This window comes from Anguilla rostrata, chromosome 9 (assembly GCF_018555375.3).
Source record: "Anguilla rostrata isolate EN2019 chromosome 9, ASM1855537v3, whole genome shotgun sequence".
Taxonomy (NCBI): Eukaryota; Metazoa; Chordata; class Actinopteri; order Anguilliformes; family Anguillidae; genus Anguilla; species Anguilla rostrata.
The window spans coordinates 36,842,348-36,867,225 of record NC_057941.1 but is presented as its reverse complement, the minus strand read 5'-3'; the positions used below and the strand labels follow the sequence as shown (position 1 = coordinate 36,867,225).

The 24,878-nt window shown below is 38.8% G+C and overlaps 2 long non-coding RNA genes across 5 annotated transcripts in view; one reads left to right on the top strand and one right to left on the bottom strand.

The window, feature by feature from the left end:
* Positions 1 to 24,878, top strand: part of LOC135263705 (uncharacterized) — a 42,002-nt gene that overhangs the window by 4,869 nt on the left and 12,255 nt on the right. For 2 of the 4 annotated variants that reach the window (XR_010332518.1, XR_010332515.1), the window contains exon 2: positions 14,246 to 14,350. This is a non-coding gene — a long non-coding RNA (uncharacterized LOC135263705). Of the gene's footprint in view, positions 1 to 7,662; positions 7,709 to 12,066; positions 12,456 to 14,245; positions 14,351 to 24,878 lie in introns of those variants that run through there. The other 2 variants (XR_010332516.1, XR_010332517.1) reach the window with 2 other exon arrangements.
* LOC135263706 (uncharacterized) lies at positions 17,391 to 21,808 on the bottom strand. Its single transcript, XR_010332519.1, has 2 exons — positions 20,301 to 21,808; positions 17,391 to 17,952 (listed from the first exon to the last, which is right to left on the bottom strand). It is a non-coding gene; the product is annotated as an uncharacterized LOC135263706 (long non-coding RNA).

The window sequence follows — 24,878 nt, the reverse complement described above, 5'->3', positions numbered from 1 at the left end:
TAGTAGAAATGGCACAGTGGTGAACTGGTGTAACTTTTAAATAAAAGGAATACATTTGCGTCATGAAATGCATATGGGTGGCCGTGAGTGAGTGAGGTTTACCAGTCTGTGACTTCGTTAGCTAATGCCATAGCTATGCAATGCGTGAAATATCATTAGCGAACCTGCCGTGGTTTTAAAGAAGAACACAAGCCAGTAAGCACAGAAGAGCTTCCGTTGAATCCATATGGCTTAGCAATATTGTAGCCGGTAAATAACTGAACGTACAGACGGTAAGTCATAATGCATATATCTTAGCAATATTGTAGCCGGTTAATAACTGAACGGTGAACGGCGGGTAGATATGGTGCAAAAGCAATAATTAAGAAGTAGTAGACAATTATTAGTGAGGGTCGAAGCAAGTTAATGAAACGTGTTCCAAGCTGGGCTTGAACCTACGACCCCATGTTCCCAAGACTGTAACCTTACCCACTAGGCCACAGGCGGACTAGCTGTTTGAACGGGAAATGTTTCAGAGTAAAAATGGATGGGTATTTTGCGTGTGTATGCGCGTTTTTGATTGGGTCGTGTAGGTGCAGATTTGGCTGGTGTCAGTGAAATGTCCAATGGGGAGACATGTTGTTAGTGGGATAGGCGGCAGGAAAAATAAGAATGAGAAGAAGAAGAAGAAGGAGAAAACGCAAAATCCCCTTAGTTTGGGGCTTTATTGTGTGGACATGTGAAGTTGTTTATGAATTCTGTCTGTTGAAATGGGGTCAGAATGTACAGAATTTAATGTTTTTAAGGGCTGAGTGTCTGTGGCTGTTGTGGTTATTTCTGTGGGGAACCCTGAAAAGTGCCAAACTCTCGGTGCTGTATAGGTATGGGGCATGCCCCCGCCAAGGCGTAACTTGGCGGGATGGCATACCTGCCATCCCAATCTCTTTCCATTTTGGGTACTAACGCTGTTTCACTGTAATAACCTGCCGTTAAAATATTTGAATGAAACTGAAATGGAATGTAAAATTGCAGACTCTGTTAGATGACGCAATAATTTAAAAAAGGGTGCCAAATTGAAATTGATAGTGGAGAATTATTTTAACTACAGTGATGCTATCTACCAGTAACAGTATAATTTAAAAGATAATGGTTGTTATTATTTGAGTCATTGCTTATATGCACTTGTAAAAAAAAAAAGGAACGCTGAATGGAAGGTAGATTGTGACATGGTGTAGCCTACATGTTCTGTGGAACTTTCATTTATTGGCAAATGTAAATGTTTATTGTTGAAAAGAATTCCAGATAAAGCCACTGATGAGGAAACACTGCTTAAGTTGCAATTGTGATCCTTCTCCCCTCTTTTAGGGGTACAACATAGACATAGGGTTTTTCCAAGACCTTCTGAACATGCCAGCTAGCTTTATGATTTATGAGTAAAACACTGAGATCTCAAGTTTTGATGAAGGGATAATTTAGCTCTGAATATATGTGTCGCAAATCAACTAATTGCTGTGATATTATAGCATGTAGGCTACACAATACTCTGTCTCTGCTTATACTACAGAAACTTTGCTCTGTTCAGAACAAAGTTGACTTTGCCTTGGCGGCAACCACACTTTCTGCAGGAATTGTCTAGTTAGTGTGGTTGCCTTAGGCAAACACACTATTATTATTGCACATATTATTATTATTTATTATTTATTCCACCCATTTTTTGGACCGCTATTCCTCCCAGAGTTTTCGCACCACATAGGGTAAACGTCCCTATTAAGCCCACCAAATCCGCTTTTCAGACATTTTTAATATATACTGCCCCAATTTAAGTGAGAACATTTTAGTTAAAATGAAAGTCTAATCTCTCATTTGAAGTGTCAATAATTCATTTATACCAATTTCTAATGTATTTATTGTTTAAGTTGTCAAAATATGCCAAAAGTCTGGCATGGGCTTAATGGGTACCTAACGTACCCTTTAAGCCCGTGGGTGTTCCAAATAAGCCCACTTCATGATTTGTTGATAAATAAATATATATTTAAAAAATCTTAACAATACAAACTTGTTCTATTCAAATCTGTAATCTCTTAGCTCTCAATAGCTATTTTCATTTTGTCTCCACTCCTATCCTATGGCCTGTAAATGGCATTTGAAATAGGCATGACCAGCCTTTTTGCTGTGTTGTCAACACAGAAAAAGCTAAACTTACAACATGTCTTCTTTGGAATGTAGCCAAAAAACTATTTACGAACAAAATCAAAACTATACTGGAAATTACTCTTCAAAATCTCTATCCTATGGTGTGCTGTTGGCATTTGAAATTGGCCAAAATTTCTGGTCCAGTCAGCTGGTTGAAAGTGCAGGTGTTTTTATGAAGATTTCTGAAGACCAGGTTCGATACTAATGTTCTAAGGATAGTAAATGAGTCAATTTCAGGATTTACAATTAAACACTAACTTTTCAAATGTTAATCACATTTAGGATAGTAGTTTGAAAACATTGTAAAAACACATTTTAAAACCATTCAGTTCATTGCTGAGTAACATTAAATCATACAGTTCATTATGAGGAGACATCAGTCATAACATATTGAAGCTCATGTATCATTAGCCTATAACTTAAACAAAATAAACAATAAAGATGTCAACATTTCTGCAATTTCTACTTTATCCTAGATTAAACGTAGGCCTATGCTCTTTGAGGTGATTGTATCGTTTTAGTAAGGCTATCATTTACTCCATGCTCTATGCTCCATCTTAGTAGTGTAACATAACATAGGTTATAGGGTGGTCTAAGCTTTATTTTATTTGTTTGTTTCAATCTTTTGCCCACGTTGTGGTTGTCTTTGTCTTACGCTAACAAGTCGTTCATGGCTTTCATCTTGTTTTTATAGATTTTCAATGACCTCATGATTGCGCAAATAGAATGGTCCAGGTCCCTACAGCCCTGCTTTGCAGAGGATAAACTTGCGCTTCTATCATACGTGGGCATGAACTGTAGTTCTTTCGTGTTTTAGTCATCTTAAACTAAAACTCATCTGAAAAGTAAAGATTAAAAAATTATTGCTAATGTTAAGATAGAACACAGGCCTATCCAGAAGGAATTGACCTATGCAATATCACTGATATTTAAATATGGGTATTAATTATCTGAATTATGGAGCTGATTCATCAGGTGAGGTCAACATTAGGGAGGCAAATGGTTCAAAGGTCAAAAGGGAGAAAATCCCCATTGAAACACAGTAAAGTGGGCTTAATGGGAACAGGTGGGCTTAAAGGGAACATCACTGAATTTATGGTTAAAGACAGAATATTTTATTCTACTCACATGACATTAAAAAAACAACTATATGAAATAAATCTATATATGGTGCACTAACATAATATGAAAAGTATAAATTGATCATGTAGAGAAGTAATTAGCTATACTCATTTACATCCACCTCAGACAGTGTGATTTTTTTGCTAGAGTCCCCTTTAAGCCCACCAGGTAAAAATGTTAATTAAAAAATAAAGATAAACATACACATTTATTGTCTATTTAACAGTATAATAATATAAACTGCATACAAAAATATAAACTATACATGCTTATCATGCTTTACGTCATTGCAATGAGCCATACTATGTAGCTACTGTATTGATGCAGCATGTGGTCTGTTTGCTAGCGTGCTAAAACTCATATTTTGATTTCAAAAGGCACAATATTTCTAATTCAGGTAATATTCTAACATATGTCTCATTCAAAACACTAATCACTTAAATTTTGATAAGTGAGTACTTTCCAAAAACAGGAGTACAAATATACAAAAAATGTTATTTTCTGAGGGTACCAAAATCACCAAAGTTTTTTTGCAACTTCTTCTGGGATCAGCAGGCACATGCCACACATGTGCTTCGATAACTCAATATCGACAAATGTGATTGACTTACAATAAAAAGTGTCATTTACATAAGCAGCTTCATTTGAAAAAACAACACACAGCAAAAAATGATGTCGTTTTTTTTTTATTTGACTCAGTAGTTGCAAGTGGGTTTATATGGTACGTGGGCTTAATAGGGACGTTTAGCCTACACGTGAAATATGTCAAATCGAGCGGCTTCATTGGGAATGGTGGGTTATTACTTTGTGGAAAGTTTCGGTGCACGGTTTTTGAGAAATTTTTTGGGCAAAAAAAAAGTTTTTTTCCCCCATAGAGAATGAATGGTGGAATGTTCACCCTTGTGATGTCATAATGCTGTCTTCTCACCCTTGTGATGTCACAATGCTCTGTCTTATAGCTGCTGTACTCTGGTCTCTCTCTGGCTTTGAACATTCGGCATTCATCTGTACGGGGCAAAATTGCCCACAAATTGTGCAATGCCTCATTGGACATTGTAGAGAGTCCTTTGTCCATTGGTGTAGATCAGCCTCGCCCCCTTTCCTGACTGGCCGATGTTTGATATTTCATAACTTTTGAACCGTTTGTCATGGAGAATTATGGGTCATGTCATTGGACTCGGTAAAGACCTAGCAACCACCTAGAACTGCATAGCAACCACTGAGCAACACCCTAGCAACCACCCAGAACTCCATAGCAACCATCTAGCAACCACCTAGAACACCATAGCAACAGCCTAGAACTCGATAGCACCCACCTAGAAACTGCCTAGAACTCAATAGCAACCACCTAGCAACACCCTAGCAACCACCTAGAACAACCTAGCAACTGCCTAGAACTCCATAGCAACACCCTAGTAACCACGTAGAACACCGTAGCAACCACCTCAAACTCCATAGCAACCACCTAGCAACACCCTAGCAACCACCTAGACCACCTTAGCAATAGCCTAGAACACCATAGCAACCACCTAGCAACTCGTAGCAACTTCCTAGAACTCCATAGCAACACCCTAGCTGCAGGAATTGTCTAGGTACAATTTATTATTTATTCCACCCATTTTTTGGATTGCTACTCCACCCAAGTTTTGGTGCACGGTTTTTGAGAAATGCCACTGTTTTTGGGCAAAAAACGTTTGGGAGTTTTTTCCCATAGAGAATGAATGGTGGAATGTAAGTGGCAGAATAACTTTTGAACCGTTTGTCATAGAGAATTATGGATCGCGTCATTGGACTCAGTAAAAACCTAGCAACAAGCTAGAACAGCCTAGCAACTGCCTGGAATTCCATAGCAACCAACTAGTAATGCCCTAGCAACCGCCTAGAACCCTATTGCAACCACCTAGGAACACCGTAGCAACTGCCTAGAACTCCATAGCAACCACCTAGCAACGTTTGTCTGGTGGGGATTAAAGAAAATGGCAAAATATTCATGTATGTCTTTACAGAGTCGTTTTATTATTTTTACGTTTTTTCAGTTTTAAAAAGCGGCAATTTTAATCCCAAATATTTAGAAATAGTAATTTAAGGAGGATGATATTGAATTTACAATGTTGGGGTCAATATGTCTCTCTTTGTCATTCATCGCAAAGAGTAGGGATTAGCCCAGTGTCCTCGTAAATGTCCCATCTGGCTCTCTCAACATGCAACATAATTATCCCCTGATTTAATTGCTTATTGGTTACAAAACGTTCTTCCAGAAAAACACCCGCGGAATGATGAGGCAGTCAGTACGTCCACACTACTCACAGAAGTCGTGAACGACTACTAAGATAACACGTTGTGGTAGACAATTTATTTGCTAGCCAGACTTTAGATATATACACCAAACTTCCATGTAGGCATAGTAGGCTATTCGATAATGCATGTGACGTAGCCTACCTCTGGCTCCATGATATGGAGTAACGTTGCCAAAACAGTCAAGAGAAAATGCTCTGTTGCTTCCATTTGTAAAGATAATGTATGACTGGAAAAAAAAAAAAAAAAGTTGTCATGCTGGTTTTATTAAATAAAGACCATTTTGTGTTGTGATCACACAACCACGATAACGCTATAGTAGCTAGCCTATAGCCTAATTTTCATTATCAGACAACTTTTCCTATTACCAAGCATGTGTTGTATCATGCTGTTTATAATGAAATGTGTGAATTTAAAATATTTCCGTTCCATCCTTAGAATAAAGAGAATTTACTGTGCAACATGTAAGTTAAAACAAGGAGGTCATACCTGTCATTAAACAAGTTCAATGAAACACCATCATGGTGATGCAATTACTCCTTTTCTGTTATTTTGGCTGCTACTGCTGTGATGTTCACATCCAGCCGGTTCACTGGCATGGTTTGCCATGAATAGGTTTGTGTTTTGTGTATATATGGCTACCGTAAAGCGGAAGTTTAGTGTCGTAAAACGTCGTACTGGCTGTACTATGAGGAAATATATATATTTTTTTCCCCGTCTTCTTGGGGTAGATTATACCTTTCTCCAATGGTGAACGATTTTCTTTCTTTCTTTATTATTTTCTTTCTTCCTCTTAATTAAACCAACAAGGTATTGCAACAACTTCTCTAATGAATTCTGTTATTATAGTTTAGCCTACGCAGCAGCCTTTATAATTTCCTATCTAAGGCACTAGCATTTTGTTTATTAATTACTAATCTAGTTTTTTGAGCTACATGTATATTTCGCATCATTGAAACAGACAAAAGCTCAGAGTGGAAGTGGTTTTTGCTTATTCACCAAAATCCTTGGGCCTATGGGGCCAAGGGTCAAGGTCAATGGGCTGGTCTTGGGTTCTTTTTTTTGTTTTTGTGTGTGTGTGTTTTGTCTGTTTGTCCTGTCTGTGTGTTTAGCTGTAACTGATTATGTATTTGGTATTTTTATGCCTTACAACTTATTTCTCTGGATCTGCTTTGTTTTGCTATGTTTGGTCAGTGATAGTATCCTTTTAAACTTTAAGTGTCAAATTGGATGGTGTTAAAGGACTGAAAATAATTCATTTGAATATCAGAAGCCTTCTACCAAAAATTGATTTACTTCGAGTATGGGTTGAACAATACAAACCTAATGTTATTACTTTATCAGAAACTTGGCTCACTAACAGAATATCTAACAATGAAATTAAACTTACAAACTATGTCTTGTATAGAGTCGACAGAGGCTCTAGGGGTGGTGGCGTAGACACATATGTGTCCTCTAATCTGTTCTCTGAGCTAATTATCCTTCGTGTTGAGCCTTTACATTTTGGGTGTATTTTTGTAAAGGTAACTCTAAATAGCCTATATAACTATTGGAAACATTTATAGACCTCCCTCTGCACCTGCTGAATCCTTTAACTGTATGATTTCTACTGTAAATTTTATTACTTGCAGAAATGAAATTATTATATTTGGTGACTTCAATAAGAATTGGATTGTTAAATATTCTAGTAAAGAAAAAAAACATTTTTGGAAATCTGAATCTAACTCAGTTAATTAGTGAGCCCACTCGTGTTACACCTACAGGTCAATCTCCGCTTGACTGGATACTGGTTTCACACCCAAATAGATTTTTAAAAGCAGGGGTTATGTCCGACTGCTTCAGTGATCATGCAATTGTGTACTGTATTTGGAAAATTAAACTACCCAAATTACCCAAATCTGATAAAACTTTACCTAATCAGATAAGATTTAACAATATTATATTGCATGATCCACGTTCAGTCGCTCAAGCATTTAATCAGCATTTCTCCTCGGTCTGTTCTTCCATAATGCCTGATCCTTCTATTGGTGATTTTAACAATGTACTGTCTAGTCACAGCTCCTTCTCTTTCAGGAGAATAACACCTGTCGAGGTCCATGATGTCATTAATGATCTAAAAGTGAGTAGTGGTCCTGGGTTAGATGGCATTGAAACCAAATTTCTCAAATTATCATCCCATATTCTCGTGTACCCTCTTTGTGATCTTTTTAACATGTCTTTATCTAATTGTGAAATACCTGCCATATGGAAATGTTCACGTATCTCTCCCTTGCACAAAGGGGGCAATGTATTTGAACTCAATAACTAAAGACCAATTTCAATCTTTTGTGCTATTGGAAAAGTATTTGAAAAACTAATATATGATCAACTGTCAAATCATTCCACAATTACTGCTTTGTTAAAACTTACAAACGATATTTTCTCTGCATCTTATGATAGTAAATTATCAGGTTAAATTTTCATTGATTTGACCAAGGCTTTTGATCTGGTTGACCACTACCTTCTCTTAGATAAACGTTACTCTGTCGGTCTGTCACGTAATGCTTTACTTTGGTTCAATTCCTATCTTCATAGCAGAAGTCAATGTGTCGTCATACAAGGAAGCAAATCTGATACATTAGTACAACAACGAGGTGTGCCGTAAGGCTCAACTCTTGGTCCACTTCTTTTTTCCATCTTTATTAATGACATCCCTTCGATTTGTTCTGAATGTTGTGTTCAGCTTTATGCGGACTATACGGTAATATACACATCTAAAACTAACTTATTACAGATTGAATCCGCCTTACAGTCTGATTTTAATACCTTACAACACTGGCTCACAGCTAATAAACTACTACTCAATAAAACTAAATCTCACACTATGATTTTTGGTACTCGTCAAAGCATTAAATCCAAATCTAAAGCTTATTCATGTGCTATTGTCTGTCTTGATGGCATGCCACTGCAAAGAGTTGAACACACCAAATACCTGGGACTATGGCTTGACTCTGAACTCTCATTTAAATCCCATATTAATAGTATTGTGAAGAAAATGAACTTCGGTATTGGGGTTCTCTACCGATCCAGAAACTGCTTTTCATTTACTGTTAGAAAGAAGCTTGCATTACAACTCATCTTATCAACATTGGATTATGCTGATGTTGTATATCAGGCTGCATCCAAAACTAATTTTGTTCCTCTCAATATAGTTTATAATAGACTATGCAAATTTGTTCTTGGCTGTCCTCTCACAACTCATCATTGTACAATGTATGAAACTCTTAATTGGCCCTCTCCCATCATAAGAAGACAGCGACATTGGCTGCAGTTTATTTTTAAATGTATACACTTCAATTACCCTCCCTATTTAAAACAGTTTATGGTACCTCCCTCCTCTAATTATCAATTGAGATACCATATACAGCTTTTTTTCTGTTCCTGCAGTCTCTAAGTCAATAGCTAAGAGAGCCTTTATGTTTAAAGCTCCCTCTGATTGGAATAATCTACCTGTAAATATTCGATCCATATCATCTTTTCACTTGTTCAAAAATGCCCTGTCTTCTTATTGTAGGATCAGCTGTACATGTCCACAATAACACCTCTATAATTACAATAACACCTCTATAATTATAATTAGGCCTATGTTTTACAACTTTATTACCCAATGACGTAAATAATTAATACTTATTATTAATACTCGATAATCGAGATGGTACATCTCAAGGGGTTATTCCTAATAAAGAATTTCCTATCATGGGCTAACCAAAATCCTAAGAAATTTGATTCAGTTGCGGGACTGATGAGTCGAACACGGAGTGTAGGAATCAAGAATTACAATGTTTCATTTTAAGCAGTAGACAATCACAAGATGATGATGTCGGAGTTGAATAACTAAGACGACCATGTAGTTGACCACTGAAAACACAGCCAATTATCCACAGTTGTCATTCTGTTTCTATTGAATAGCCTAAATGCATTTCATATCCTGATGGCACACGGTAACGTTACAGTAGTCCTAGCTATAATGTAAATTATTGGAGAACTTTTCCTGCGTAGCCTACATTTCTTATAAATTATGAACCGTTTTACATTGTTAAAATAATGGGAAATTATAGGAACTGTCAAATGAATTTAACATATGTGATTACACAGAAACATCTGGTTCGGATTTTTCACGGAGCTGTCTGTAACTCCCGTCAGCGCCGACTAAAATATCTGGCAGGAAAACCAGACAGCGACCAGAGCCGCCACAAAATATCTGGCAGGAGCCGCCAGCGCACCAGCCAAGGATGAGCCGCCAGCGCTATTTTACATGCTCCGAGTTGACTACATCAGACGGCCTTGACCACAGTAGAATACCTCAAAAATGCCGGTTACACCCAAAATGCACTTGGGTTATCGCAAATTTTACGTCAACTGTCAAGAACTTGATTAGCTTTTGTTTGTGAAATGCTGTCGGCCATTCACAACTAGAGAGCAGAATCATGTGATGGATCATTTGCCAATAATTTTGCATTGTTTGTATAAACTATAGGCCTATGCTTAGTAGATCTATAAATAAAGTAGCCTATGTGCACCATTTATAGTTTTGTATTGCTGTCGGCGCCATGACTGATTTGTTACCACGCGTTTGGGTGGAAATTCGATGATTACTCTGTTGCGACGTATGAAGGCAGATATCAAGGAAATCAATTTGTTATTTCCCAATACCAAATTGATGTTTTCCGACATCCTCCCTCACTGGAACTGGCAGGGCCAGACCGCACCTAGCGGATATGGCCTTGAAAGGACCAGACGAAGGCTAAACGGGGCCATGTTTGGCTTTATGTCAGACATGGGTATGGGTTGCATTATGCATCCCAACATTGGCTTAAATCATTTAGACAGGGATGGGACACATCTAAATTTATAGGGTAACCGGCTGCTTAAAAATGAACACCGCGGAATCACCGCGGTGTGGCACAGCGGGTAAGGAACTGCGCTTGTAACCGAAAGGTCGCAGGTTCGATTCCCGTGTAAGGACACTGCCGTTGTACCCTTGAGCAAGGTACTTAACCGGAATTGCTTCAGTATATATCCAGCTGTATAAATGGATACAATGTAAAATGCTATGTTAAAGTTGTCTAAGTCGCTCTGGATAAGAGCGTCTGCTAAATGCCTGTAATGTAATGTAATCACCTTCGGACTCTCCCTGCAGTTTTCCACTCAAAACTGCTGCATGCCTGCCACGGTACGTGCAGCGCTCAAAGCATAACAAGCGGAACAACCAATGAATGAGCGAGAGCGAGATCAAATGAACCAATGAATGAGCAAGTTGAATCCTATGCTCGAGACCGACAGCCAGCGTTGCCAGGTGTACGGTAATTATCGTATTTGTACCCTCTGTGCGATGTACGATCAATAATGCCAAGTGGCCAAATTTACGATAATTTCGCCATTTCACCAAAAAAGTGTATGAATTTACCAAATCCCCTGGCTGCTGATTCAGGATTCGGTTTGCCTAGTTTTCACAAATTTGATCCTAGATCTGTATTTAGAGGCAAAGTCATTTTAAAAACACGTTGCGTCTTTCCCGCCAATCGTGAAATTATGCTTGATGCATGACATGCGTGCCCCCAGTGCCCCCACGGGAGCGAGCAACTGTGCGGCTGCTGTTCTCCCGCTCGTTCTTTCTGATGTAAACTGTAAGCTAGCTTGCTGCTACCTACAAATTACCAGCGATGTTATTTTTTCATTCATGTAAAGAACGAGTTAAAAAACTAGCAAAATTAGTGCCAAGGAGTCAGGCGAAGGCAGGGGAGAGGCAAAGAGAAAGTCGTCGGAAGAACTGAGGTTAAAGTTGAACTCACAGACTAGGTAGGGCCAGTTATGCACTGAGAGACTTTTTGGACGTTTTTGAAAAGAGACATGCTTTCACAAGAACAAACAAATATTGATACAGCATATTAAATACATTGACATAGCATACGTGATAATTCTACACCGATGACATATACAACTGTTTTTTCCATGCTGATGAATTGTAAAGTTACAGCTCTCAATTATAACGATTACATGTTTGAGCGATTGCAATTTAATTGTAGGCTATTTGACATTATCCGTAGACCAGGCTTTTTAGTGAGTCTCATTCATTTGAGTAGGGTCCAGGAAGTTGCCTGCTTCCACCACGCAGCGTAGCCTATGTGGTGCGCAAATGTTTTTCTCCCCTTTGTGGCTGTTGGTATTGCACTCATTGGCTGAAGTAGCCTATGTGAGCAGGCGTGTCAAACAAGGTTGTTGCTTACAATAAATACGCTATTTTTGTGAAATCACATATTTACACCTGTGATTTCTCTTTTTTGGCAGTGTACGGTAATTTTCTTTAAAATCCGATAATTTTAAGCCTCCGGTACGATAGTTTAATATTTCCCACCTAGCAACGCTGCCGACAGCCACTGAACGAGTTCGAATGTCCGAATGAACCAACGAGTGCGAATGTCCGAATGAACCAACGAGTGCGAATGTCCGAATGAACCGTTCTGTCAAACTATCGGACCTTTCGGACGTCGAGTTGAAACAGACTTTGAGCCGGGACAGGCAGCCTGCACTCACTGAACGAGATCGAATTAACTGTTCTAGTGCAGACATTTTTTTCCAAGACACTGTTGAAACCGGGTTTGAATGGCAGTTAGTTTTGATAGTTTCGCCGTCACTTGTCACCTAGTCAATATTAAAATTCTGAGTTTTAGGTCAGAATGGTCTCACAGTATGCTTGTTATCCCGGCTAGCTAGCTAGCTAGCTAGCTAACTACTGAATTGTATTCAAAACAGCAGTTACTACAAACGGAATCGTTCACAAAGATACGGATGAAAATGCTTGGCAACCATAAATAAAGCTAGCAACAGTAAGTAGAAATGTGATTCGACGTTGCCATCAATTGTAACATTGGACATTGAAAAGGGGAGGGAATGTAACAACAATTCAAAAGTGAAAGATTAATGTTGCTGTTTAAACTGGTTTAGAATGCTGTATTGCATTAATAATAGAACTGTCAAAAGGCTGAGGTGTCCCTTCACTGAGAAAGTATGGTCACCCTTGGACGAATTGGTCTGTCTCATTTCTGTAACATCGTATTGAGCCGTACATAGCCTACCTACATACAATTAGGATGCAGAATCAATGTATTAAAATGAATATTTTATCTTTATCAACTTATACATTATGAATGGTAATGCATTGAAGAGAAGTTTTTGTGGGGCGTGCGGAGTGTCACGTCAGTTTCTCCGTGACACTCCGTTATAGTGTACTATAACGGAGTGTCACGGAGAAACTGACGCCATTTTTAAAGAAAAATATCAAAGGTCGAGAGGTTCGATGTTCAAAAGGTTCGGTACATGTACTTGTATCAACCAGAGGTATCAACTCGAAGGAAGCAGTACTGTGAAAAGAATCGCTCCGCCCACCACTTTCACCTTGATCTCTCATCAAAGTGCCGCAATGTACAAAAGCTCTGAGTTGAATATCACGTCACCAATTCACTTAGTATTCTACGAGAGACGGTTGACTAACAAAAACCTATGATTGAAATCTAGATATATTAATCTATTTTATTCATATTTTTTATTGTCCTTTGGCAGAACGTTTGGTAAGACTTTCGTTTTCATGCATACATTTATTCTTGTCGAGGTAAGACAGAGAAAAGACGGTAACGTTAGTTGGCCGACTCCCGGTGCTCCGTTAGCTAACGCTGTCTAACTAGGTATGTTAGCCGTATTAGCTAGCTAGGTTAGCTAACGTTCGCCGTTAGCCGGAACAATTGGACTGAACAACTAATCGTAATGATTAAAGATTTGTCCTTTGGCAGAAGGTTTGCTGAGACTTTCGTTTTTATACAAAAATGCTGTAGCGGGGGCTAGCTGTAAGTGCATGTCAGCGTATGACGAGTGCTGTGTGCGTTGTGTTGAAAGAAGCGTAAGTTGATGCTGAAAACTTGTGTATGTAGGTAGGGAGGGCAAAATGGAGCTTTAGAATGTCGCCAGCTGTATGCGAGTGAGCTCAACAATACATTTCTCACAGAAAAGGTCGTTTGTCGCCTTTTTTTAGTTCATTACAGTGGTGATAGAAGTGAGAAGAACTAAGTGTGCTGTTAGCCTTTATTGCTCGGCGTACAATATGAATGTGAAGTATATGGCGCCAATTTAATACCAATAATCAGCGCGAGCAGATAATCACCACGGGAGTAAAACAAGCAGCCACGCGAGCAGATATTCACTGCGCGAGCACAAAACCACTTTCACGCACGCAAATTTCAACACCGAGAGTAAAACAATGAGCCGCGCACGAGCTGGTTCTACTCGCTCGCAAAATATTTCTCCTCGCTCGCCAAGAGCCACTTTCTCCTGGCGCGGAGTAGTATTGATTTTTGTCAGTGTGGGGGCGGGGATGGGGTGGAGGCTTATGCTAATTTATCACTTGTATGATTGGTCACTTTAAATAGAGGGTATGCACATGACGTCACAGTAGGTGGAAGTCACTGAGGTTACACCCACTGAGTGGCAGAAAGACTACTGAGTGATAGCGTTAGCGTTCAGCTTGAAGCCGTGAAAACAAAAACACATCTAAAATGGGAAAGAGCTGTTGTGTGATTGACTGTACAAATAGATTCAACATGAAATCGGAGCTGTCTTTTTACAGACTGTCGAAAGCTGAAGAAAAGAGAAGCAAATGGATCGCTGCAATTCGCAGAAGCAACTGGAATCCAGGCACCGAAACGTGGATTTGCGGTTGTCATTTTGTCAGGTATGTTTGATTTTTGGGTAAAATCATACCTTAAGTGTGTACTGTATTGACTACTCATCCATTAAATATTTAGCATCTTTCATTTATATTCTGTGTAACTAAAGTTGTTGTCAGCATTTATTAAAAAACATCCATGATGATGAGCCTTGTGTTCTACAAACAAAGGGGGGATGGTTAGATAGTATTAGCTAGCTCAGCATATAAATTATTAATCACAAGTGGCGCATAGTTAGTGATGCGTTTTACATCACCCGTCAGTGGTTGGTCCGCCAGAGAGGGTAGGTGGAGCTAACGCAGCAGGCTCGCTCTTCAACTCACTTGTGTGTGAGCGGCATACTGTTTTTTCCGGTGTCTGCTAGCGTTACAATAACAGAGAAGGGGTCATCATTATTTGTTGATGTAGGTTTCGTATTACATTTGATGACGATGTAACGTTACTAAATTACATAGCTATTTGCACAGCGAACGCTAGCTACCGGACCATGTCAAGAAAGACAACATTAGTTTAGACAACGCACAGTATCCATCTCTCATATCAGGTAACGTTGCGTTAGCCAGTTAGCTAATGTAATTAACACAGTCTAATGTCAGCTAACAATTAGAAAAAACGCTAGCTAACGCTACGGCCGGTACCGACCTCGCACACCGTCTCTCGAATGCAGTGCTACCTTGTTGCAACGTTGCAATGTAGCAAACTAAAGGCCAGTTCAGATCAATGATTCGCAATGAGATTGGATGCAACTTAAAAAATTCCAGATTGCAAACATACTAAAACTGCACTTGGCGATTTGACAAGGTGGGTCTTTTGAGACCCCAGTGCAGGCAACGGCTCTGCTACTAACCAGTTCACACCGCTGCAATTTTCTCTGCAACATTCAGAACCGTTTCGTCTCGTTGCGATTCATTGATCTGAACTGGCCTTAACGTTACCGTTATTTACATTGCCATCAAGTTCATCAATATATTAAAATGATCGGAATAAAGCCGGGGTATAGGTGTAGCAGAGCCGGGTCTGATTTATGCGTAAAGATGTCAAGCTGGAGAAAACTAAATAAAAGAATACGGCAGTGTGGATTAGCCTTGTTATTATTTTATTACGCTTCCTCATATGTTCCTTCAGCCTTGATGCCCTTTTTTGATGAAATCTCCTTTGTTTTTGTTTTATTCTTCTTGTTCTGATTGCTAATTTAATACCCAGCTCAGCTTTATTCTCGAACAGTTTAGCTAGCAAAACCAGACACACCAGGGGTAACATTTTGCAAGGCAGTTGTTTCAAAAATATCACACAACAATCATTCACGAAAAAGACTGTTTATTGTGCACGAGATACATAATTGCACGAGCCACAGCGAATCCCGCAAATTCTTCTCTGCTGTGTAAAGATGTTCATACCGGGAAAAAGGTGGATAAAGAACGTTTATGGAAATTGATTATCACTAATTCTACCCCAGGTCTGCTACAGCATTTTAACCTGGCTCGGCAGTGGAAAGACAGCTGAAGTTAGCCTAATGTTAGACAACGAATGAGTATGTACATAACGTTACTTTTGTAACAACCATTTTTTATTCAGTAAATAGTAAGTGCGGCGTGGCCCAGGTGCCAACTGACTGACGTCACCAGGCGACACTGGTTGGATCCGGTTGGATCTATGGGAAGTGAGGTCTAAAAACACACCTGCAATTACCGCTTCTCGCCATTGGTACTGCCAAAGAGAACGAAACGGAAATCTTCAAGATTGTAACTTTAACTACCACCGAAGTACATTATTTTCCAATAACGGGACAGCCCAGAGGGGTTTATTCCACTTATACAACGGGTTACCAACAATGACTATATATGGTTACTTTAATATTTATTGATTTTTATCGACTTAATCGCCTGAAATTGAAATATTCTTCCGCAGCTGTTTGGGCATATTATTTCACCGTTGTCAAGCAAACCTCTTGTTGGTAGTTCGACTTGGACTGTTGTTATGTAAAAACTCTGGTTGGTAGTTCAATTTGCACCGTTGTTAAGCAAAAAAATAGGTATGGTCGACAATGATGCATTTACTGCTGGTGGTGCTTACGATAAGAACCCTTTTGCATTCAAACACTATGATCTAGAATTCTTAGCAGTCTACGTGGATGGACAGCAATATCCAGTTAAACCCCTGCAGCCCCAATATCTGACGGGGTCAGCCGTACGTGAGTTTTACCAGTTAGCACTCGCCTCAGGAAGACATCTTAAAAATAGAGCCCCAGCTATTGACCGAGAAGACTTTTTGAACGGCTACACACTCTATGCATTTAACCTCACACCCGACGAAGAACGTGGTCAACATTCATCTCTAATTAAGGCTGGAAATCTACGGTTGGAAACTCGCTTCAGACAGCCACTGCCACATACTATCAATCTGATAGTTTACGCTGTATTTGATAGCATAATTGAAGTATCAAACCGTTGACAGGTCCTGGTGGATTACTACTGAGACAATGAATACTGTTCAACTAACAGCCATTATGGACAAAATTTCTGCAAATACACATTTTCTTGGTGTGTTAGCGAGCGACCAGTTACCTGAAAGACCTGTGCCGAAACTACCTTTATCGGTAATAATTAATACACACAGCTCGGATCTCCTGGTGGAACACTGGCTAGCCGTCTACATAACCGAGGATCGTATTGGGTGTTTTTTTGATAGTTTTGGAAACAAGCCAAACCACAAACTGTTTCCACCATACGTTTTTAAGAACTTCGTGTTCAAGACTACAATTCTCAAACAAACAGGTTCAAGACCTTATGTCGATCACTTGTGGTGAACACTGCGTTATTTTCCTCCATCACATGTCAAGAGGATTAAACTATGAAGGTGTAATGTCTAAATATTCTGATAATTTGGTTAAAAATGATAACATAGTCTCGCAATTTGTGAAAACATTACAACCCTGTGTGTGTAATTCTAATATGTTTAACTGTGTTCAACATGTACAGATGGGGAAAATGTTCATAAACTTTAATGTACTGTGAGGATGATGGAGAATAAACAAGATAAACGAAATTATACAAGTCAAAGTTTCATTTATTAACAATGTTAATAAATATACAAAATACATTTCATAGTGAGAATAAAGACACATTTCATAGAAAGAAAATAAAAACACATTTCACAGTAAAAAAAATAAAATAAATAAATAATAAAAACAAAAGACAGAAAATGCTACACATTCATAACAGTACATTTCAAAAGGTGAGCCAGGAGGCTGTGTCCAAAATCAGAGACCTAAACATAGGAGTTTCTGGGGTTCTTGCGGGTGTTGCGTAACCAGATGCGCTAGTGTTTTTAAATGAATTGATTGCATCTTTAACACACTTAAAATAAATTTGCCTGACTCATTCCACGAAGCCACGTCTTTCGATTGAAACATCTAATCTAAAATGTATTGAGCATTCTTTCTGTTTCTCAATGGCATGTTTTTCAAAACTTCTTTAAACACATTATCCCCCTCCACATCGACAGTGACGGCTTGTGTTCCTGGTAAAGTCTGCTCTGCATCATTCTTTACAGAAGGTGTCGGTACAGCCAGAGTTAAAGTATTAGTTTCAAGTTCCCCCTGCTTAACCTCTTAAGGCACAAGCCAAATCTTGCCAATCCTTGCCCATTTAGGGGGTACCCTATTTAAAGCTTTATAACTCCAGATGTGAACACCACAAAGACTTGAAAAATGGCTTAAAAGAAGCAAGACATTTGTACAATTTACAATACTAACGCAGATTAGTTTATATCAGTGGTGTCAACCTCATTGCCATGGAGGGCCGTGTGTATGCAGGTTTTCATTCCAGCCTCAGATCTTGATTATATAATTAGTTAAATTATTTGCTGAATTAGGGATGCAGGTTTGTGCACAATGGTGACCCGACGTCTATGGTGACCCGCATTGTCTAAATAAAAATTTTCTTATATTCTGTGCTTCAATGCAGTTAAACGCATATGGCTGAATGAGTAATTGGACTCAATTAAGGCAGCATTAATTGGTTGGAATGAAAACCTGCATACACACGGCCCTCCATGGCAACGAGTTTGACACCACTGGTTTATATTCATAATTTTGGAAGAAATAAAGTGCCACAAATGCAATTGTTTTGACAAAAAAACAAAAATTGCACTTTTTAAGTTTGCAATGAAATACTGAGAGATTGAATATATGCAGGAGGTTAAACTATACATGTGCTAGGTCAAAAACTTCTTGACCACAAGTTCATAAAATCTAAGGGTGGATATGTAGAACTACTATAGATGTATGAAGCAAAAATTAAGCAGTGTACCCAGCATCTCCAAATCTATCCAAAATGTCTAAATTATGCATTGCTGTAAATCATAACATATCCACGTATTTCACTACATATCAACTGTTTTGACTCAAGAAAATCACTGTTGCATAATTTTCAAATGAATTACAAGCTTTCAGTCAGTACAGTGGTCTAAAATAGCTAGGTGTCCAGAAACATATCCAAAATCTCTCCAAAATTGAATAAAATGCTTTTTGTCCATTATAAAGCATATAAATGAGCCCCTTATGAGGGTTTAAGATGAAACATTGCTATCAGATTTAAAAAATAATTCAAAAATATTGTCACACAATGCGGTACAGTACCTAAATGCGTAATAATTAACTCATGTGTATTTCTATACTCTGTACTCTCGTATGTTTTCTTGTATGGGGATGAGACAACATGAAAACAATTTTCACCCGTCCACCACGTTTTGGCAATGTTCCAGCTCTGACGTCATCACTGTTGCATGCTTCACAAAAACTATTACACTTCCATCTAACGCTTACATTACAGTGTGAAATATTTACATTATATAACACCACTAACCTATTTAAAGATACTCAATTTCAAAAATAACGTATATAACCGAAATATTTTGAGCGGTAATACTTACATAGCAATGATGAAATCTCCTAGCTATGTTCAGTAGATGGAGACAGAGACAGTATCAATGATATTGTTCTATTCGCTTCTGTTTTGCTCCAGAAAACGATGTCAGCTGGGTCTATCAGCAAACATGGCTTAGCTATGTTCAGAAGTCCTCAATAATAATAGTATTTTCCAAGAAATTACGAAATATCCTTGAACACGTTTCGTTAGGTGCATCGTATTTGTCTGCTAACAGAGTGAATGCGTAAGTGAATGAATATTTTCTGTTACGCTGACCTATAAAACGCTATTCCAAAAGCAGAATTAGACATGTTATACATCGTTAGAAAGCTTATACTCTCGCCTACTGAATAAATGAATTGTCAATCAAGTCAGACTGTACTAAAAAGGGCGACGCCGCCGTAAACAACAGGTGTGGTGTTACGCACAGCTATTTTGGAAGATACCCAGGCGTCACAGATGCGCGTATATTTCCCAAACGGATTGTCCAAGACAATATATGACCACGCAGTCTCAAGGGACATCTCTACACGTAAAACCAACAGTAAGGTTTTATATTTATTCAATATTTAGTCCCAGATATTGACTGTAGAATGACATGGTATCATTTTTAAAAACTTTTTCTCGTTTATTTCGTTATTCAGTGAGCAGCGTTTTCACTGCTGTATAGGCATATCTTAGGGCTATTGTCGGGTTTATCTTGTTGCTATGACGGAATACGATTTTTTAGTGGTGAAAGAATATTTTTATGAATGCCAAGATAGACAATATTGTCCATTATGTCAAGGGTGGGGGGTGTTTTTTAGATGAGACTGCAGGGAGGGGGTGCGTGTTAAATGAACAACCGGAGCGACAATGGTGGGGCTGCGAAACTCCGTTTTCGGCATAGTTGTCATGTATCGTCTACTAATGAAACGGAAACAACGCGTTTCTGTTTTCATCTCACACTTTGGTTGCAGTTGTTGAGTTTAGTAATCTAGGCACGCTGGCGTGCCCACCACTAGGGGTTGTGCGCTAAGAGGTTAACCAAGGACAAGTATCTATGCAATAATGATGTGTATTGTTTGGCTTTCTCCAAATCATCTCTACTCAAAACATTCTTTATAGAGGCATCCAAGTCGTTTTCCGCAGTCCGTCTTAGAGGTAAGGGGGCATTGTTATCCCTTAATCTATCCAACTGTCGTTGGGGGACTAAATACATATTCTCAGCATACTCCATCAGATTAACTCTGTCGTGATGCAATTAGACTACTGATAAACGGAACCGCCACACTTAAGAGTGGGAGAAGGAAACCCCCACTTTATTTAACCCTCTGGGGTCGAGAGCTCCGCCGGCGGAGCTCGACAAGATTAAATTAACTTTTGTTTGGATGATTAACTTCACGTGCTGTTATCATACAGACGCAACAAAAACATTGACAGAAACCTTAGAATCGCGACTTTCCAATGCGCCCATTGGCAAATAATATACATTGTTTTAAATGTTCCAAATTTGATTAATTAGATCATGTATGCTTCGCTAAACTTTACTCATTACTATGTGAATTTCGCTCAGCAGGAAGTCCGCCCAAATCGCATTCACATGTTAACAACATTATAATTAGTCTCCATAGAAGGAGACTAAAGGAGGGGCGATGCGAGATCCATGTGAGAAATGCCAAGTCAAAAGCGGGATAGAATGTCACAGAGTGTCGCCTAATTCACTTCTTTTGAGGTGAACATTTCGTTTAATTTTGGAAAATGGTCCGTCCGGAAGCCGACACTGATGAAGAGCGGTGTCTTTTCGAACAGCGAACTGATCCAGCTGAGGATCAACTTCATGCGTAAGTATATTTCTTATGATCATATTGGTAAATATGTCTACTGTATTGCAACGTATCTGTGTGTTTGTAGGAATACCCAGCAATGTGCGCGTTTGTAAATTCCCACACTACGAACGATTCGAACTATTGCATCTCAGAATTATAGGCTAGGCTCTCTGCGTCTGGTTGTGTTAGAAGTATCAGGCAGACTGTATGTTTTTCGATCATATTCGTAATAAATAGCTCATGCCTGGCGTGTAGGCTAGGATTCTAAAACTGATGTCCTTGCACAATCGATATTAGCATACTCTAAGTAAGTTCGGGAAATAGCAATAAAATAACCACTTAGCTAAACAGACCTAGCCTAGTTCAGATTGAGGCATTGTTATTGATGAGTTGCATGTAGTTTAGTTGGAATATCAGTGTTTATTTAGTTAAGCTAATGTTTTTTCGTTGATTGTGTGCTGTATTACATTCTCTGTGTGTTTGTAGGAATATTCACTAATATGCGCGCTTGTAAATTCCCACACTACGAATGATTCTAACCATTGCTTCTCAAAATTATAGGCTACCTCTCTGCGTCTGGTTGTGTTTATTTGGTTCTTTGTTTGTATATGATGTCACATTTCATTAATTTTGTTTTCATTAGTTAGTGGTTTGTCCCTTTTTTGTAAAGCACATTTAATTTTCACCTGTTGAAGGAAATGTGCTATATAAATAAAGTTTGATTTGATTTCACATTTCCTAACAATTTTGTTTTCATTAGTTAGTGGTTTGTCCCTTTTTTGTAAAGCACATTTAATTTTCACCTGTTGAAGGAAATGTGCTATATAAATAAAGTTTGATTTGATTTCACATTTCCTAACAATTTTGTTTTTACTATATTTGCAGAGATGTTGATCAGGAAACACGGCCTAGTTCACCACTAGCTAAGAGGCCAGGCAGACGTTGCAAGAGTACACCAGTCTCATCTCATCTTCCATGCAGTTTACTTCAATAAATGTTCTAAAATCAAAAGTTGTCTTTGTTTCTGTCTTCTAAATGGCTCACTGAGTCTTTGTCTTAGTGGTGGGGAGGCATGCGGCCAGGTGTGAATAGCCTACTTAGCTGGCAGGTATTCCTACCCAATGTATATTCATTACAGAAAGGCCATTTGCCCTCCCATTCTCACCTGGTGTTGAAAAAAAATCTTTTGATACCCAAGACCTTGAACACATTTCAGTGACCAAAAGTCTTATTCACAATTGTGTAGTGTGTTTTATTACAACATTCCTGTGCATGTTCAAAACTACTGTTTACAGTTTGTGTGTTTTTAGAGCAGTTTACAATCCACACATTATTATGACCTACTTACTGCTGCCATATTGTTGTAGCTGAGTTTGTGCTGAAAACAAAGATATGAAACACTTTGGAATCACTGTATATAAAGTTGATGAAATTTACACAAATGTCAGAGCATCGCACAATCACCAGTGTGCCTCATTTTACCCTTAGACCCAAGAGTGTTAATAGCTCATTTTTTCCTACATACACCAATCTTTTTATCCGCAATAAACTTTATCACTGTTTTCTTCTTTTCCAAATTTTTATATTGTGAATTTGTAAGTGGTATGGTACCCCTGAGAACATTAAAAGCCACTTCGCACAGGGTAAGTATTAACTCATTTGACGCCGATTGCAAAATGAGTGGTCTCTGTGCAGGTTTAGCATTACGTTTCAAAAGTTCCTATGAATTCTAGCCGACATATCGGTGTCTCAACTCTTTTTTTCTGGACATAAACAGCCGGATACGCTGAAAGCAAATCTGTTCTGAGACTATATGCGTCCGGTGTTTTGGTTTTATAATCAATCAGGAGATATCCGTAAGGCTTTTCTGTGGCGTTTTTAAAACATACCATAAAATACTTTGTATTTCCAGGGTACATTTGCCTGGCCAGTACATTCATTTGATTATTGTCGCTGGGGTTCTTAAACAAAATCAGGTCATTCGTATTCAAACTGATTGTTCTGCTAGTGTTACCCTGCAAAAACAAATTCTGTACCAGGTGGATGGCACTGAGGTTGCAGTGATGTACATATTGCGTAAACACCTTTTCAACAAGATGGTCATTACTTGCGTCGGTCATCACATCATCAAAAATTCATTAATTATTCTTAGCCACAGGTAGGAGGTTGTCGTCATCTAGAGTGCCGGGTATCCCTTCAACGAACTTGATGCGTCTTATCTTCATTAACTCGTCGTAAAGTGGTTGCCAACAGTCATAAATGTACACGATTTTTTTCAATTTTATCAGAAATGACATTGTTAGCATTGGCAATCAACACCTTTACAAAAAACATTTTTCCCGAGTTTGAAGGTCCGCTTATTACACAAGAGAAAGGGTGTTGACGTCTAAAGTCAAAATTTGTGACGTCTCTCAACCCCTGAATAGACCTATCCATACCTCTATCAGTACCCATAGGGCAATGTCGAGAAATCAGATAGTAGGACGCGTTTGTTGTACAGAACTTTAAAACGCTTAAAGACTGATTTGTTTTCAGGGTGAGTTGCTTTTTGTCCCTCACAATGTTGTCGGTGTTGATTGTATGTGTTGATTGCTGTCTCTATTCACAACATAGTGGTCAACAAGACCAATCAGCATGTCTAATTTGATTGCCTTTGAATTTTCGGCATTCAGTGTAATCCCCTTTGCTTTCATACACGTTTTCCCACGTGCCGTCCGATACCCATGTCTTTGGACTGCCCGAGCAAAATTCTGTGATGTAATCCCCACAGCCTATTTCATCCGTCAGATCTCCTAGATACGGTCCTAGGGGTGGTTCCCAGTCACCATCCTTAGAAACAAAGACAAACGCTGTCTGTGTCGCTGTACAACAATCTATCACCCAGTTTATCCATAAGATTGTACAATTCTAATTGTGCAACCGCCGTTGTGAAAGCACCGAGAAACACGTTTATGTCGCGAGTTTGCCCACCATATCCATCAGCATGACAAAACCAACAGTAAGGTTTTATATTTATTCAATATTTAGTCCCAGATATTGACTGTAGAATGACATGGTATCATTTTTAAAAACTTTTTCTCGTTATTTCGTATCAGTGACAGCGTTCACTGCTGTTAGCATATCTTAGGTATGTCGGTTTATCTGTTGCTATGACGGAATACGATTTAGTGGTGAAAGAATATTTTATGAATGCCAAAGATAGACAATATGTCCATTATGTCAGGGTGGGTGTTTTAGATGAGATGCAGGGGTCGGTTAATGAACACCGGAGCGACAATGGTGGGGCTGCGAAACTCCGTTTCCGTTGACAAACGAAAAGTGAGTGAAATCATACTCCGCCAGAAATGTAGGCCATCTTTTGAAACTGTTCTGGGTCTTTCAACATTTCTGCAACGGGTAAATTTTCCCTCATTGAGAAGCGACCCCAGAGGCTGTTGAGAAGTTTGTTGATGGATCTACGAGCTTGATTCACACATATTTTATCAGGATTCAACCTAATATTCTCCTTTTCAAAACAGTCATCAATATAGGCTCTCTTGTCGGCCTCTGACACTGCATGCTCTGGGTAACCGTTAGCCTCCTGCTTGTACTGGAGAACAGTTTTCACGTAGTCAGAAAATAGCGTGTCTGAGCTTTGGGGGAAATTCCAAACCTCGTCTATAGTGACTACAGCGTAACCCTTCTCAACAGCTTTCATCAGCTCGATGCTAACCCAGCATCCTGAAATCGACCTTTCTTCCCCGTTGTGGTGACAGGGTGTAATCTGATTTTCCTGTTTGGCGCATGTTCGACAGAGA